Here is an 18,356-nt window from a genome sequence, read left to right on the forward strand (position 1 = left end):
TGAAATACTTTTTTTGTAAGAAATGGTGAAAGAGGTAGTTTTAGAGAAAGCTTGGAATGTTTGTATTAAATGATGCAAAATGAGGTTTTCATAGCCAGGAGAAAAAAATTATAAACAACAGTATTGTTAAGAAACAAACAAAACAACAACAACAACAACCACAAAATTTTGAAAGACTCAAGAACACTGATCAACACAATGACTGGCCACAATTCCAGTGGACTAAGGAAGAACTCTTCTAGTCACTTCTTTTTTTTTTTTTTTTTTAGTGAGGCAATTGGGGTTAAGTGACTTGCCCAGGGTCACACAGCTAGTAAGTGTTAAGTGTCTGAGGCCGGATTTGAACTCAGGTACTCCTGACTCCAGGGCCGGTGCTCTATCCACTGCGCTACCTAGCTGCCCCCTAGTCACTTCTTAATAGAGAAGTGATAGAATCAGGATGGGCACATTTTTAGTGGAATCTATTTTTCTTGCTTCTTCACCAGAGGGTGATGACGATGGGAGGGAACCAATGTAGACCTGAAAATAAAACTTTTTTTTAAAGTCCAGTCTCATCTACTCACCACCTGTGTGAACCTTTACAAGTCACTTTACCGCTCTCTGCCTCAGTTTCCATATCTATAAAATATAATAGCACCTACCTCTCAAACTCTTTGTGAGGATAAAATGAGATAAGAGTTATAATGTACTTTGTAAACATTAAAGTAATATTTAAATTCTAGCTATTAATAACTATTATCATTCCATCCTTTTAGTCACTTCCTCAGCAGCCATAGGGTATAGCTATCTCTGTTTTCACTCCAGACATAAAAATTGTTATTGTCTTTCCTCTAGTCATAACATTGTAGCAGCACCACATAGTTGAAGGATTTGGGGGCTAGAAGTGAGATGACCTGAATTTAAGTTCCAGTTCTTCCAGCAATTCACTGTGTAAAATTGGATAAGTCACTTCCCTAGTCTGGTATTCTATTTCCTTGTCAATCAAATAAAGATGTTAACCTAGACAATCTTAAATATCTATCTCTACCCTAATGTCTTATGGAACTCTAGGCTTGGTCCTCCAGGAGCCTGTCATAGTGAACCCTTTTGCTTTTGCTTTTGCTCTTAGTAAAATCCCTATTCAGTGCTTCTTCCATTCAATTCTAGGCCACGGTTACATGTTCAATTCTGTTTTTCTATGATAATGGCATTTTTTTTATCATCGGTCCCCTATTTCCAATTCCTATAAATCCAGGGTCCATTCTAGTTTTGGGGGGTTTTTCTTTGTTTTATTTTTGTTTTTGTTTTTTGATGAGGCAATTGGGGTTAAGTGACTTGCCCAGGGTCAATAGCTAGTAAGTGTCAAGTGTCTGAGGTCAGATTTGAACTCAGGTCCTACTAGCTGACCCCATTCAAGTTTTAATATGTACACTCTGCACTCAAATGCCAGCCACTATGAGGGCTCTCCAACTATGTTACTGAGCTTTGTTTTAGCATAAGAGACTAGTGATAGTGACCACTGCCTGTGAGCTTAGAGGTGGCTGAAAAGATGATGGCCAGACTTTTATACCCTCTATATATGTAAAGCCTATAAATGCAAATTGATTATCAGATAGCTGATTGCAAAATTCTGATATGGTAATTCAGAAAACACCTATATGTACAAAAATATTTATAGTAGCTCTTTTTGTGGTGGCAAAGAATTGGAAATTGGGGGGATGCCCAGCAATTGGGGAATGACTGAACAAGTTGTTGTATATGCTTGTGATTGCGTTGTATCTATTGTGTTGTATATAATTGTGACAGCTGTTATGATATATGAAATGATGAGCAAGATGCTCTCAAAAGAACAACTAGAAAGACTTATGTGTACATGAAATTAAAATAAGAAGAACTAGGAGAACATTGTTTACAGTAACAACAATATTATGTGATACTCAACTGTGATCCAAGACAATTCTGAAAAACTTATTATGAAAAAGGCTATCCATTTCCAGAGAAAGAACAGATCTGAATGCAGATCAAAACATACCTTTTTCCCTTAATTAAAAAAAAATGTCTATGTTTTCTTTCACAATTAAAATAACATGAAATATAACCTATATAAAGTTGTTTATATTTCCAATGTGGGGAGCAGGAAGAGGAGAGAACTTGCAACAAAAAAAAAATTTTAATGAATGTTAAAAATTGGTTTTATATGTTATTAGGCAAAATAAAATATATAATTTAGAAAATGCAATAAAACATTTATATTTTTAAACTAAAAAACCTAGTCAATTTATTCAATCACTGTGAAAAAGATGCCCTCCAAGCAATGAAAATAAGCTTCTAGGGTATTTCTACATATAAAATTTTATATATATGTATGTATATATGTATGTGTGTGTGTATATATGTGTATAAATGTATACATACACATATATGTATGTATAAATATATGTATCTATATATGTGCATTTCTGCATACAAACATATATAAAACAGAAATATATACATATATGTATATAAGCATATATACATATATATAAAACAGATATGTATACACACATATTAATACAACTCTGAGAAATTCTTTCTACTTAACTCATTCTTCCATTTCAGAGAGAGGTTATTCAATATTTTTTTTTCAAGTGAATAGTGAAATCAAAGCCAATTTTATTAAAGCAGTAAGAGCAATTTCCCTTTAGAAAAAGCCATTTATGACTCAAAACAATTTCTCTGGACTTTTAACAGTTCATTACTTTGTATGTGCACACACATATGCACACATAATAAGAAGCAATAGGAGTTTGTTTATTATGAAAACAAGTCATTTGGATTTTTTTAATCGTACAGTAAATTATAAAATCCAAAGAGGGGTAGGATTGACCTCCCAAAGGATGCTCAACAGTTGATTTGTTTGGCTTCTATTTAGCAAATGCTCTACATTCCTGCTTGTGTAACATTCACTTTCCAAGAAAATTATTCCACCCTGTCCACATGAGGTAAGAAAGAGACACTTAAAGGTTCCCTTACTTTTACCTCCTCTATTTTTGGTGGCATAAAATCCAGTTCTTCCTGATTTTTAGAGCATTATCTTACAATAATTTTTTTTCCAAAAAAATTTGGTATAGTGTATTTTACACATTACTTTTTTCTTTTTCTTTTTTCAAATTAAATCTATTTAAGAAGGGGAAAAATCCATGAGTTTTCTGTTCACACATGTTTTTCTAAATATTGGCTACTGCACCAGACATAGCATTAATATTTTAAATTCATCTGCAAGATTTTATGCTCTAGGATAATGGACAAACTATCATCATTTGTCCCTACTACAGGGCATAAAGTTTATTCCAACCTCTTCTTAAACTTATTTCACTTTACCTCTCTTCACACACTCTACTTTCCAGTTAAATTGAGTCAGTAGCTGGTCACTGCTCTAATTCTGCATAATCCCATCTCTGCATTCATCACTGTCTTGCCTGAAATATACTCCTTTACTATGTCTTCTTCTTTAAATCCTCTTCTGTCAAGTCTGCAACCTTCTCAAAAAAAAAAATCTTCTCTTGATCTCTACCTAGAAAGTGATTTCTTCCTTATATATTTTTCTTAAAGGATTTTTCTTTACTTTTCCCTTTTCAAACTCTATTACATTTAGAAATGCATTATATATATATATATATATATATATATAATCTGAAGTACCTTGTAAGCTTCTTAAGAGCAGGAGTTATTGTCACTTTCTTCTTTGTGTTTTCAATATGTTTCACAGACATCTACAGGTGTTTAATAAACATGTGCTAAATTGTTTGTGCTTTCTTTATTGTACATACCATATCCTATTTCTTGAACTCCAAACTCAAAGATTGAAGATGGCTTTCCCATTTGCAATCTCTACCTTTTGTATTTTAGCTAATTTTTGGCCACAAACATATAAACCATGAATTTGAGACTATGGAAGATCTACTATGAGACTATGGAAGACATTTTGACTATTAATATATTTCAGTACTCTAAGGAAATGATATTTTTTAGTGTGGGCATCTTCTCCAATGGAGGAGACTGAAAACTATGTAATAGTTTGCAATAGCTCTTTGAAAATTTCTTTGACCAAGAACATTGTCAAATTTAGGTTATTCTGGAGATAAGCCTATTGAGATTTAGCTATGATAGTCCTTGAACAACAGACCCATCACCCATCAGGGGGTCTATACTTGAAGCTTTTTCATCTTGATATGAACTGCTCTGTATTGTGGTGTTGAATAATTGACAAAGAGCTCTACAAAAATAAGCAAACAACATCAACAGCAAAAACAAAACAAAACAAAAACATACCCATGATAAACCTTTAGTCTGCATAAATTACATTTTCTCCACTACTCTTTTTAAAGGCAAAATAATCTACAAGACAATACATCAGGACTTGCTTTGAAACATTTACTGATTTCCAAGATGGAAAGGCTCACATGGAAATTTAGCCATTAATGCATGAGCCACTACAAGCTGGATCCAGTATACCCTTTGATACAGTAGAGCCTTTCTTCTTCTGCTATGGGCTTGGAGAACCTAGTCTTACCTGCACACTACAAGCAGGCATTGAAACATACTAGTGGAGGAAGTAGTCCCTGTAAAGACATGATTTAAGAGGGTCATGGAGAAGGGCTACAGTTGTTTAACTCTAACCATATCTGCTATTACTTAAGAGATGAAACACAGATGATGATTCCAAACTGTAACTCAAAATAATCTGAGCAAGGAAATCAGTTACAAACCACATGAAGAGGTTTTCTCTCTCCAGTTGACTTTTGAGCTACATAGACAAGTAGATTTCTACAATTACTTCCTGGTTATTTTTCCTCATTAATATCTCACCCCTTACTAGAAGTTCATTTTTGTTCCCACAAGTCTGGTTAACAGTGTGTGTGTGTGTGTGTGTGTATGTAAACATATATTTGAGAGGCTACATTAATTAGAATTCTAAACTAGCTCATTTTGGAAACAGATTTCAGAGTTTTTGTGGGTGATAATCAGATTATTTCTGTTCTCATCAGAGGTTTCAAGAAGGGTACACCAATGTAAATGTGGGATTAAAGAAAAAAAATGGTAAGATATATTTTTTGTTCTTAGCTTAATCTCTGCCTTAGCTCAAAAATCTCCAACATTGATATTGGTATCTGAACCAATTAGACACAACAAAAATCATCCCCCCACCCTGATTTAGAACTTATTCAATAAAGAAAGAACTATTTTGTTCAAACAATAGGACAATAAAACCATCATGCCCTACTCAAATTAAAAAAAAAAGACACCTAACTTTTGGAATCCAGTCCTAGGTCACTAGTAATGTAGTGTTTGATAAACCCAAAGACTCCAGCTTCTGGGATAGGAACTCAGTATTTGACAAAAACTGTTGGGAAAACTGGAAGATAGTATGGCAGAAATTAGGCATAGACCAACATCTTACACCTTATACTAAAATAAGGTCAAAATGGATACATGATTTAGACATAAGAGGTGACACCATAGGTAAATTAGGAGAGAAAGGAATAGTGTACCTATCAGATCTTTGGAAAAGAAAACAGTTTTTGACCAAACAAGAGATAGAGTATATTATAAAATGCAAAGTGGATGATTTTGATTACATTAAATTAAAAAATTTTTGTACAAACAGAAGCAATGCATCCAAAATTAGAAGGGGGGCAGAAAGCTGGGAAACAATTTTTGAGGCCAGTACTTCTGATAAAGGCCTCATCTCTAAAATATATAGGGAACTAAATCAAATTTATAAGAACCCAAGTCATTCCCCAATTGAGAAATGGTCAAAGGATATGAACAGGCAGTTTTCTGATGAAGAAACCAAAGTTATCTATTCCCATATGAAAAAAGGCTCTAAATCTCTATTGATTAGAGAGATGCAAATAAAAACAACTCTGAGGTACCACCTGACACCTATCAGATTGGCTAAAATGACAAAAAAGGAAAATAATAAATGTTGGAGAAGCTGTGGGAAAATTGGAACACTAATCCATTGTTGGTGGAGCTGTGAACTGATCCAACTATTCTGGAGAGCAATTTGGAATGATGCCCAAAGGGCGATAAAGCTGTGCATACCCTTTGACCCAGCAATACCACTTTTGGGTCTTTTTCCCAAAGAGATCATGGAAGGGGGAAAGGGTCCCACATGTACAAAAATATTTATAGCTGCTCTTTACGTGGTGGCAAAGAATTGGAAGTTGAGGGGGTGCCCATCAATTGGGGAATGGCTGGACAAGTTGTGGTATATGAATATAATGGAATACTATTGTGCTATAAGAAACGATGAGCAGGAGGAATTCAGAGAAACCTGGAGGGTCTTGTGTGGGCTGATGATGAGTGAGATGAGCAGAACTAGAAGAACATTGTACACAGTAACATCAACATTGAGTGTTGATCTACTGTGATGGACTATATTCTTCTCACCAATGCAATGGCACAGAAGAGTTCCAGGGAACTCATGATGGAAGAGGATCTCCAAATCCAGGAAAAAAAGAAAAAAAAAGAACTGCAGAGTATAGATGCTAAATGAACCATACTATTTCTTTTGTTTTTGATGCTGTTGTTTTTTTTTCTATTTTGAGGTTTTCCATCATTGCTCTGATTTTTTTCTCTTATAACATGACTAATGCAGAAATAGGATTAATGTTATTATGTGCATATATATGTATAACCTATATCAGATTACCTGCTGTCTAGGGGAGGGGGGAGGGAGGGGAGGGAGGGAGAAAAATCTGAAATTGTAAAGCTTGTATAAACAAAGGTTGAGAACTATCTTTACATGTAACGGAAAAAAAATACTTTATTAATTTAAAAAAATAATAAAAAAAGAAAAAAAAGGAATCCAGTCCTAGGTACCACAAATAAGTAATAGTGATCACAATTTGTAGTTTATTAAGATGGAATCATATATATATAACCTATATTGGATTGCCTGCTATCTAGGGGAGAGGGGGAAGGAGGGGAGGGAGGGAGAAAAATTTGAAATTGGAAATCTTATATAAACAAATGCTGAAAACTATCTACATGTAACTGGAAAATAATAAAATACTTTTATTTTTAAAAAAAAGGAAGAAGAAGGTGGACTCAATGGTAAGGTTAGTTGAAACCATAGCATAAGAGATTTGGTTTGCCAGAAAATAACTAACAAGAAAAACTACATCAACAAGATATATTTAATGAACTAGGATTGTTTTCAAAGGACTGGCTTGTTGTTTGAGGGTATGCAATGTTAGATAAGACAGAATCACTGGCTTTATTTGAAGCCTTGTAGTTTGAAGAAATTGGGAAAAAAGTTACCCTGGAGAAGACAATATTTAGGAGGGTCAAAAATAATAATGTGTTAAATATTGAAAAAACCTAGATTATATTTTGTCATTAAAAAAGAAAAGTTTGTTCTCCATTTTTTCCAATAGGATTTTTGGTAAACACTGGTTCTTCTTTTCTTCTGCCCCATATACCTGTCCAATTCTAATGCACTTGAATTAGACAATTCTCCTGGAAACATTCCCCCTAACCCCTCTACAGCTTTATGATCTGGCCCTATTAGTGAAGTTGAAGACCTCTCATGTCTTTGGGCCCTTTTTTACTTCAATGGCAGATTTGGGGGAAGGTGCCTCTGCTGTCCCACCATAGGGACAACTCTCAGGTTCAGGGTAGTGCCCGGTACACTCCATAGCAGAAATAAAGCTACTATCGCACATGCCTGCCCCACAGAGATTACAGAGGTCATATATACTTCATGGGATCTGGGGCAAGATGTGAAATTATTACAGCAAACTCTTCACCTTCCTGAGTACAAGTTCCCCATTCATGTGCATGGCCAGATTTTCAAAGTGCAGAACCATCTGGCCAGTGGCCAGCTGTTGTTTGATGATGAAATGAGCTCAATTTGACTACATACTTGGAGAAAGTCATGCAGTTAGTCCCATTAAAAAATAATAAACATTTATTTTAAAGTTTGGAGTTTTAAATTCAACCCCTCCCTTCCATCCCTGCTCTACTTGCTGCTGATGGCAGTTAGCCATCAGATATAGGTTATACATGTGCAATTGTGCAAAACATCACCACATTAGTAATTTTGAACAAGAAAACTTGAATAAAAGAAAAAAAATGAAAGAGTGAAAAATAGCATGTTTCAGTCTGTGTTCAATCAATATCAGTTCTTTCTTTGGAGATGGATAGTATGCTTCATCATTAGTCATTTGAGATTGTATTAGATCATTTTATTGCTGGTTAAGTCATTCAAAGTTCTTCATCAAACAGTATTTCTGTCACTGTGCACAACCTTCTGTTCACTTCACTGTACATCAGTTCATACAAATCTTTCCAGTCCTTTCTGAAATTATCCTGCTTGTCATTTCTTATAGCACAATAATAGGCCATCACCATCATATACCACAGCTTGTTTAGCCATTCCCCAATTGATTGGCAATCCTTTGATTTCTAATGCTTAGCCAGCACAAAAAAATCTGCCATTAAAATTTTTATAAAAATAGGTCTTTTTCTCTTTTTTGGATGTCTTTGGGATATAAATCCATCAGTGGTATTGCTGAATCAAAGGTATATACAGTTTGATAGCCCTTTGGGCATAATTCCATATTGTTCTCCAGAATACTTGGATCAGTTCACAATTCCACCAACAGTGGATTATCATCCCAGTTTCCCACACCCCCTCCAACATCCATTATTTTCCATTTTTTGTTATATTTGCCACTCTGATAGGTGTGAGGTGATACTTCAGAGTTGTTTTGATTTGCATTTATCTGATCAATAGTCATGTAGAGCATTTTTCATAGGTCCCGTATTTTTAAATCACCTTTAGGAGTAAGTTTCAAGCAATTTTAGTAAGAAATAAATTCCAAAAGAATTGTACATATCATGAATAATAATTTTTTTCCTCCTCTCACCTCCCTACTAAAAAAAATTTTAAAAATAAAGAGACTGAAAAGGTATTAAAAACTAATGACTCATATATGAAGCCTTTCACAAATAATTGTCTATAGCAGACTATATCTTTATAGTCACATAATTAATTAACAGTTGCAGGGGACAAAAATTCCTGCTATGTTTATCATTTATTATTATAAAGAACATCTTTAAGGAGCAAAAAATATCTTTAAGTAATCTTCAACAAAAGATATCTCAATCATATGTTGAGATCATATAGAATTTCTTGATTGATACACATCAGAGGCAAATTAGTTCAATGATTTTCTAACTATTAATATTCAACAAGTCATAAAACATAAGCATGTATGGTCCCCAGATGTGTTTGACAGTGTTATAAGGAATGTCCTAGACAAATTTTAAATCAGCATGAGATCCCCTAAAACAGTGAGTTTTTCTGGATATTTCAATTTGCAGACAAAATTTTGTTGACCACATTACATCCCAGAATACAACAGGGACTCCTCGGTGAAATCCATGACAATTAAGAAGGGATGGTAGCAATCCACCCAGAAAATAAAATACACATGAAGGATGTCTATTGCCTAGATTTGGACATGCAGTAATGATGGGAAACCTCATGAGTTGTTCTATTGGCCCATTTATCATGGGAAGGCACCTCAGGTTGATGATAGGCTTACTCCAGAATTGGATAGGAGAAGATACATGAGGGAGATTGTTTCTGGGAAATTTTGCAGCAGTTTCAATGACTCCAAAATATTCCTTGGAGCCAAAGCACATAGATTTTTCTTAAAACAGAAATATTTTGTTGGAGATATTAAACAGCAGTCAATCATTAAACACTACAATCTCAGGAAAGTCAAGCTTGCAGATGATCTGATGAGAAATAGAGAGTTATAGTGGGCATATGTAGGCTCTATCATAACACCCATGATTATTTGTGTAATAGGGGGTTTTCCAAAAATTCCCAGATCCCCTAAAAAATTAAGGAAGCCCTGATTCTGGTAGAAGATCTCTTGTGTTTCCCTACCACAATAGTGTCAGTAGTCTCTTTTGAAGCTATATAGCTGGATGAGGATGTTTCTTTAAAAGTGTTCAACTGAGATGGTCTTGCTCTCTTTAGTGCAATATCCAGAGAGTAGAGAGATCTAAGTTCAACCACAGTATGAACTAGGTTGGTAAGGGAGGATGGATAGGCTTGGGGTTCTTTTTAATTTGTCCTTTTCAGTTCTAGGTACAGCTGATGGATTTCCCACTGGATCTGGATTTGAGCTATGGCAACTTTTTTGTTTGTTTAAATATATAATGCCCATGTAGCCCCTTCTCTACAAAGATCAATAAAAGAGCAGCATGAGGCCTATTTGTTTAAAAATCCATTTTACAAACCAAACCTGAGAAACCTCTTGGGCATGCTTAGGCTACGTTGACTTACTGAATGTCTCCACAAGTTGTAAGACACACACAAGGCTGGCCAACATGATATCATGAAAGCTGCCTCCTTGCAAAATGTATATTTCAGGTTCCAGGCAGCTAAATACAGTCATGACAGGATGCAGGTTCAGCCTGTCACCCAGCAAAGCAGGAAAACCATAGTCCTTAAGAATCAAGCCCAAGAGAATTGGGGGGAAGGGTGATTTGGACTTAAAATTTGGAATTATGCTATATAGAAACTAAGCCAGACCGTGAACCTAATCTTTACCTTTCCCTGAAGGAGGAGATGGTGAAGGGGAAAATTGTGTCCTGGGTATTTATTCTTGTTATATGGTATCTCTAAATGCAATAATGTAGAAATTTTACATTATATGTGTCTTTGTGTATATTATATCTATGTTTGATATGTGTATAAAATATAATTAAATACCACAAATAAAATATTTTTTAAAAAAGGCTTATCAGACTGCTAAGTCTGATAGACACACCGCAATCCCTTAAAGGTAACAAAGTACCCTAAGAGAGGCAGGAAGTGTAGCACTCCTGGCCTTCAGGCAATGGGGACCAGGGGAAATACTTTTATGTTTATATGTAAAAATGTCATAGAAGACATCATGAGGTACCCTTATGTCCATAAAACATGTGGACAAGCCATTTAATGAGAGCAAGGAATAAAAGCTGTCACTCATCAGTGTTAAGGTGCTATACTGTTATTGAAAAGACCCAAGGAAAGGTCTCTGGTGTGTTGAGCATATCATCTATGGAAGCCAAGGCATCACATTCTCCTTCTCTTAACACTAATTCGCTGATTATTAAAATCACTCCCTTGTCCAATCCATCATTTTTTTGGAAGGGGGGGGAGGGCAATGAGGGTTAAGCCCAGGGTCACAGTGCTAGTAAGTGTCAAGTGTCTGAGGCCAGATTTGAACTCAGTTCCTCCTGAATCCAGGGCCGGTGCTTTATCCACTGTGCCACCTAGCCATCCCCCATTGTTATTAAAATTATCAAAGTGATGTTTCTAAAAGAAAATATCTAACCATCTCACTCTCTTGATCAAATCTCTCAGTTCTCTATTATGCCTAGGATCAAATACAAGATTTTCTTTTTGATGACTAAAGCATTTGTTACCTGACTCCTACCTATATTTCCAATATATATTATGTTATTCATTCAATCTATGGTCCATTCAAATTGATCTTTTTTTCTTTCAAACAATGTTCCATCTCCTTTGTCTATTCCTTTGAAGCAAACATCTCCCATGCCTAGAATTCTCTTCCTTCTCAGCCATGCTTCTTAGAATTCTTAATTTCTTTCAAGACACTGTTCTGGATGTCAATTCATTTCCTCCAAGACCACTTTGCATCTTTTTGTGCATAGTTGCAAATGCACATATGGCTTCCAACTAAAGAATATATGTTGCTTAAAGACAATTTCACTTCTGTTTTTGTATGCCCCAGGACTAAGCATGGTACTTGGAAAAGAATTTCATGAGATAATAAGGAATGAATGAATTGTGAAGAGAAGTCCTGGTAGCAGTTATGAAACTTGTTTTGCTTGGTCCCAAAGGGCAAGACTACTAGTATAGGACCAGATATTTGGGAGGCAGAGCAAAGTAGTAGAGAGAATGCTGAATTTAGAGATTATAAAACCCAGCTTTAAATCCTGCCTTAGATACTTAATAGATATATTACCTTTGGCAAGTTATTTAACTTCTTTATACCTTGATATCCTTATCTGTAAAATGAAGGGTGGGGAGTGAGAATTGGGCTCAATAGCTTTCTGTTTCAGCTATAAATCTACAATCTTATGGTGGAAACTGAGGAGACTAAGATTTTGCATTAGTATAAGGAAACCCTTCCAGTTCCTAGCATTGTCCTAAGTAAAATGGGATATCTCAATGGGAAGTGACCACCCCATCATTGAGGGTCTTCAAAAGAATAGTAGACCACCTTTTGTTCAGAATTTTGTAAAAAGGATTGTTTCCTACTAAGGTAAGGATGGCATAAGACCATCTTTGAGATCCCTTTTAGATCTCCAGTTCTAGAATTCTATGACATTGGTTAGCAACAAGAAAACTACTTTGAGGTTTATTCATCATGATTTGTAAAATTAATTCTTCATGCATTCAGCAATTTCCTAATGACTGAAAAGTGTTAAGGTGCTTTCAACAAGGATGTATGTATGAACAAGAAGGAACATGTCTGATCAGATTTATTAAATTTTATGCAATTTCATGCAATTTTATGGTAATGCCAAATGCTGGGTCATGAAGAAACCATTCCAGGGCCCTTGCAGACCATTAAGTTTTTGTTGGTTGTTTTGTTTTGTTTTGTTTTGTTTTTTCCAGAGGAGTTGGGCTAACTGAAAGCTCTTACTCTTATAACACGATGCATTTGAAAACAGTTCTGATTTTCTTATGGACATGCACTTCTTGACCTCATATTAAAGTTTCTAGAGACAATGATATTTAATTATCTTCTCGCAAGATCACATTAACTCTAAAACTCATACTTCCTTAATATCTCCTGTCCTTGGTCCCTCATTCCTGTCTATGATTGGAGAGAGTAGAGAGTAGATATCAGAGTACTTCCAGGTCCTACATTTAAGGAGAAATCCCAGTTTATCCATCTCAAAATCAATCCCCCATAGTTAATCAGACCCTCTCTCCACTCTCCACTTTTTTTTTTTTAATGCATTGGCTTCCTCAAATAAGTTGTGACCTCCTTGAATACAGAGGATGTATTTTGCCTTTCTTTGTATCCCTAGAATTTAATACAGTACCTGACAAAGAGAAAGTGTTTAACAAATGTTTGTTGGCTGACTAATAACTATAATAATAATACCTACCATTTTTTAGAAGGATGTGGCTCTTCAATTGAGCCTTGTCCTGAGATAGAGTCCAAGAAGCAAAGCTGAGAATAGAAAGTATTCCAAGAATGAGGGATAACATATACAAAGGTATAGAAGGCATAAATGGAGTTTTGTTTTTAGGGAACCACAAACAGGACAGTTAGGCTGGAAGGCAGTAGAGTATAGTAGAAGGAATGATGTATAATCAGTCTGCAAAGGTAAGTTAGTCTTAGATTTCAAGCAGAAGTATATATATATTTTATAATAGAGTGTGATAAAATAAGGGAATTTGGCAGATGCCCAGGGATCCCACCCAAATGATTCAGTATTATTTGAGAAACTAAGTACCTACTTGAGATAATTAGATATAGACCACACCTGGCCCTGCCCTGAGTGACATATACTACTGACATCACCAGGGGGACCAATCTTAGCCAAGCAACTTGAAGGACTTCCCTTTTGGGAGAGGCAGAGAAAAGGTAGAAAAGAGAACACTGAGGCTGGGAGCTGGCTTTCCTGCTGGTGAGCTTCTGAGAGTAGACTGGAGAGGGGCTGAACAGCTGACTCCTATAGAAACTATGGACCCCAGGTGGTGAGTTAATAGAAACAAGGCCAGCTCTTCCAATTAGATGAGCTGGAAGCAAGGTTGGGGATTGAGTCAGTCTTTGCTAGAGCCAGGGAGCTTATCCATTTTTCTCTTTCCCTATTTCCCTTTCACTGGCTTTATTAATTTCACCTTTGTTATATATTTATTCCCATTAATAGAACCTGATTTGTTTATAGAAATGAGGCTGTTAGTCTCCTTTCTTATTAGCCTGGGAGAAATAACTAAAAAAGGCATTTTGGAAAGGAGGAAATTTTGGACCTAGAGGTCCCTCATTATTTTCTGAACCCCAATATTATGGCAAGGCACCTAATTAACTTCCCATATTAAATTTGGCCCCTACAGTTTTGGCACAAAAGCCAGGAGTTAACAAATCTGGTGGATTTCTTTAACCAACCCCACCCACCCCTTATTAGGCCACAAGCCAACTAATCTGTTGGATACCTAACCCTCCCCCACTGCCTCCCTCATTTAACCAAGCTCCCTTACTTTAAAAGCCTCTGAAAGCCTTACCTCAAGACAAAAGCCAGTCCATTTTAAAGGATACCATGATTGATTTTTTTTTTTCCTCATGCTCTTACTCATTGGAGTATTTTGGGACTACATAATGTGCAAGTTTATATGGATGGCCTTCTCAGTATTTTCTTGTAATCTTACAGGCTTTCTCCTCATCTATTTTAGGATGAAACCTTTGGCATAATGGAGTGGGAGAGTCTGTCCCCCTCGTCGAGCACTTGTCTAATGTTACTGAGAGCATTATAACTAAATTTGAACCTTACCGTGATAGTATAATCATAGCTCTAGTGATTATAATTTTTATCCTCTCTATTAGCAATATTGTGACGTGGCATCTTCTCATGAAAATGTGGAAAGAGAATAAAGGGTGTGACCATAGTAGGCCACGTGTTCAGAGAGAAGCTAAGATAGCTCCCTCTTCTGGAGATGACCTGAGTTCAGAAACAGATCTCGGCCAATCTTTAGAATAAGATCAGCAGAAACTGCTTCCCCTGCAGGATATTATAGAATATACCTGCAAGGGAACAGCAGTGCAACTTAGAAAATACACTCCATTTAGCCCAAAATATTTGAGTGCATGGAAGAAAATCATCCCTAGATTTGATCAAAATCCAAAAACTGTAATTTCGCAGTTAAGGACAATATTTAATACATATCAACCCATTTTGGCCAATGTCACTTGTCTTATGGAAATGATACCATCTCTGAGTGAGATTATAGATATTATCACAGCAGGGAATTCCTTGGTATATTCAGGTCCAGCCACAACAAATGGCCTCTCCAGGACCCAAATTAGAATGGATATAATGATGGAAAATTCTAAGCATTGGAAGACACAAGAGAAACACTTCTGAAGGGAATGGAATCTTGCTCTAAAAACCCCCAAACTGGCAGAAATTCTTAAAACTTACTAAGGAGCCTAATGAACAACCTAACAGGTTTTATGATAGACTTTGTGAAGCTGCTAGGCAATTTACAAGACTGGACCCACTAGATTCAAAGGACTCTTATGTTGTGCTTAACACAAATTTCAACCAATCCTTGCAAGAAATCCACAATATTTTATAACACAGTGTCCATGCTGGAAAGATATAACTATAGAAAAGATTAAAGAAGTTGCTACCTATATCTTTGAGGCAAATGAGGAAAGTAGGACTAAGCAGAGCGTTCTGGCACCAGTCAGGCATTTAAGAGTCAATACAAAACCCCTAAGTCAATGCAAAGTCTCTGAAGCTTAGAGTGAGGAGTAGCATGGTCAAACTTGGACATTAGGAATATCAATTTAGTAACTATGTAGAAGATGAATTGTTGTGCAAGAAAGTTGTAGGAGTCCTTTCCTTTAAGTGCATATATATTATAAGGCATTTAGTGGAAAGATTTTTAAAGTGGAAGTCAAGGCACCTTGGTGCAGTTTGGGGCTATTATCTTAATTAGCTCTATAACTTTGGATAAATCACTTCTTTGATTTCTGTTCCCCAGTTTTCTCAACTTCAACATGAAGGGTTGGAGTACATGGTCCCTTAGATACGCTCAGTTCTAATACTCTATGAATTTAACTCCTGGGAAAGAACATATCCTTAATTTCAAAGGAATTCATGTTTTAAGGAATCAACAAAAAGAGTTCTAAGTTCTCTTTCAAATTTGAGATCTATGAAGATAACTAGCATAAAAAGCAGATGACTGGGAATCAGAAGTTTTGAGTACTATTCTAACCTATTCTATCAATTTAGTAGAAGAATGCGGACTAACACAGAAAAGAAGAGAAAGGAAAAGAGGAGGAGAATTTATATAGTACTTTAAGTTTTGCAAAGAACTTTAGCTTCACTTTTACTGTCTGTAAAATGGGACAGAAGTGATGGTGGTTTAAATGGTCTCTGAAATGAGTCATGATGAAGTAAAACAACAAGACCAAGACACAAATAGACATAGATGTCATTGGCCATCAATAATGTCCTTCTCTAATGTTTCCTTGTTGTGATGAAATCAAGCTGGGTTCTTGAATACAGATAATCAAGAACTAGAGCTGGCAGCTGGTCTTACAAAAGCTTATTGGCTTGATGAATGAGTCTGGAGATTGATAGTATCTATGGTCTCAGACCACTCTAGGCAATCTTTGGGAGCCTCAACACCAGAAGTTTGACCATCAGGGAAAGACTAATTTGCCCCAGAGCACTTAATGAAGATAATCTATAAAAGTATGGGAGGCATTTCAATGTGCATGGTTGGTGGGAGCACTCAGAGATGAAATCATGAGTCTTTTTAAGCAGATATGAAATGCTAATGTTCAGGAAACTTAAATAAATGGATAGAGAATATATGGATACTTTGTCTTAGAAGAGAGAGCAAAAGATAATTAGTAATTTTCTTTTCTATCCTCTGAAAATTCACAGGATCACAAGATCATAGACTTATATATGGAAGTAACCACAGTGGACATCAAGTCCAGCCCCCTCATTTCACTGTTGAGGAAACAAGCTCATAGAATTTAAGTGATGTACCCAAGGTTACCTAGGTTATGATGATGATTAGGAAGATGACGACAAAGATGACAATAATGACAATAACAAATATATGGCACTTTCTATGTAATAGGCACCTAAGCACTTATAATCATTATCTCATTTGATTCTCACAACAGCCCTGGGGGAGAGATGCTATTATTCCATTCTGTAAATGAGAAAATTGATGCAAACAAAAGCTAAATGACTTGCCTGGGTCATACAGGTAGCAGGTAGCAGGTGGCAGAGTTAAGGTTTTTAACTCAGGATCTCTCATTCCTATCCTAGCAATTGAAACATAATTTGAATAAAAAGGGAAAACCAGAGACTCCCTAACTCTCCATCTCACAGCCTGGGCTCATTAGTTTAAATCTTCTATGGAAATCTCTACAGATGGTTAGAAACAAGTAATATTTCTCCTTTACTCCCTAGTGTAAATTCTTATCTTTGGACCTGTTGTGGAAGCTTTTAGGAAAGTTTAACCTCAACCACAGAAGTCATGAAATATAAAGTCCTATTCAGGATTAAGAAGACTGAGATGGGAGCAGCTAGGTGGCCCAGTAGATAAAGCACCGGCCCTGGAATTAAGAGGACCTGAGTTCAAATCCAGCCTCAGACACCTGACACACCTACTAGCTGTGTGACCCTGGGCAAGTCACAACCCTCATTGCCCTGCAAAAAAAAAAAAAAAAAGAAAAAGAAAAAAGAAGACTGAGATGGGGTTTATCTTCTCCAGACCATGATCAGGCCAGAACTCTGTACCCTACAGTTCCCAATGAGAAGAAGAATGGGTCAATGTAACTTTTTTCCAGAATATGGATGGCATGTATTTCACGGCATGTGGCTCACTAGGAATGAGGCTGCTTGCTGACTGGTAGGAGCTAAGGTAATTAGCAATAAGGCTAGCCAGTTAAAAGGGATTCCCCTATCCTTTTCCTTATCCAGGACTGCTATCCCTTCCCTGCCCCAGACAATCAATTGCCTACACTGATCACCTTTTCTTCTGGATCAATATGGCATCTAAGATGGGGATAGTCAAAACTTTCCTTGTCTTTTAGATTTAGTTCATAAAACTTGAATCTCACAAATACATCATTGCATCAACTGATTAGTAATAAATTCAATTTATATAATTTGCTTTCCCTCCCTGTGGACACCTTCTTTATAGTACTTGTAGCTGGGGAAACAGCAGGTGGCCAATGCTGCAGCAGCAACCAGCATAGCTACACGAATTAACTAGACAGCAGGTGCTCAGCAGGGTGGAGAAGGCTGGCTCTCCACTCATCTCCCTAATTAACCTGCTGATCCTCCATTATAACACTGGTTTGGGGTATTTATTTATCTGGGCTACTGTTAACAAAACAAAGAAATTACATGGTAAATCCCTGCCCTGCTTTATGAATGAGGGAAAAATCAAATCAAATGGAAATGAAAGAATAAAGGGATCAGTTTTTTCTTGGTTCTGTCTTTACCTGCTCAACTTCTTACTACCATGCTTATGAAACTCTGGTCCATCCCTAAATCTGATGAGCTTGTGCCTTATCTGCTGCAGTATA

General features: G+C 36.1%; 1 protein-coding gene across 1 annotated transcript in view; it reads right to left on the minus strand.

The window, feature by feature from the left end:
- CDH8 (cadherin 8) overlaps window positions 1-18,356 on the minus strand; it is a 526,134-nt gene that overhangs the window by 36,834 nt on the left and 470,944 nt on the right.

This window comes from Dromiciops gliroides, chromosome 2 (genome assembly GCF_019393635.1).
Source record: "Dromiciops gliroides isolate mDroGli1 chromosome 2, mDroGli1.pri, whole genome shotgun sequence".
Lineage (NCBI taxonomy): Eukaryota > Metazoa > Chordata > Mammalia > Microbiotheria > Microbiotheriidae > Dromiciops > Dromiciops gliroides.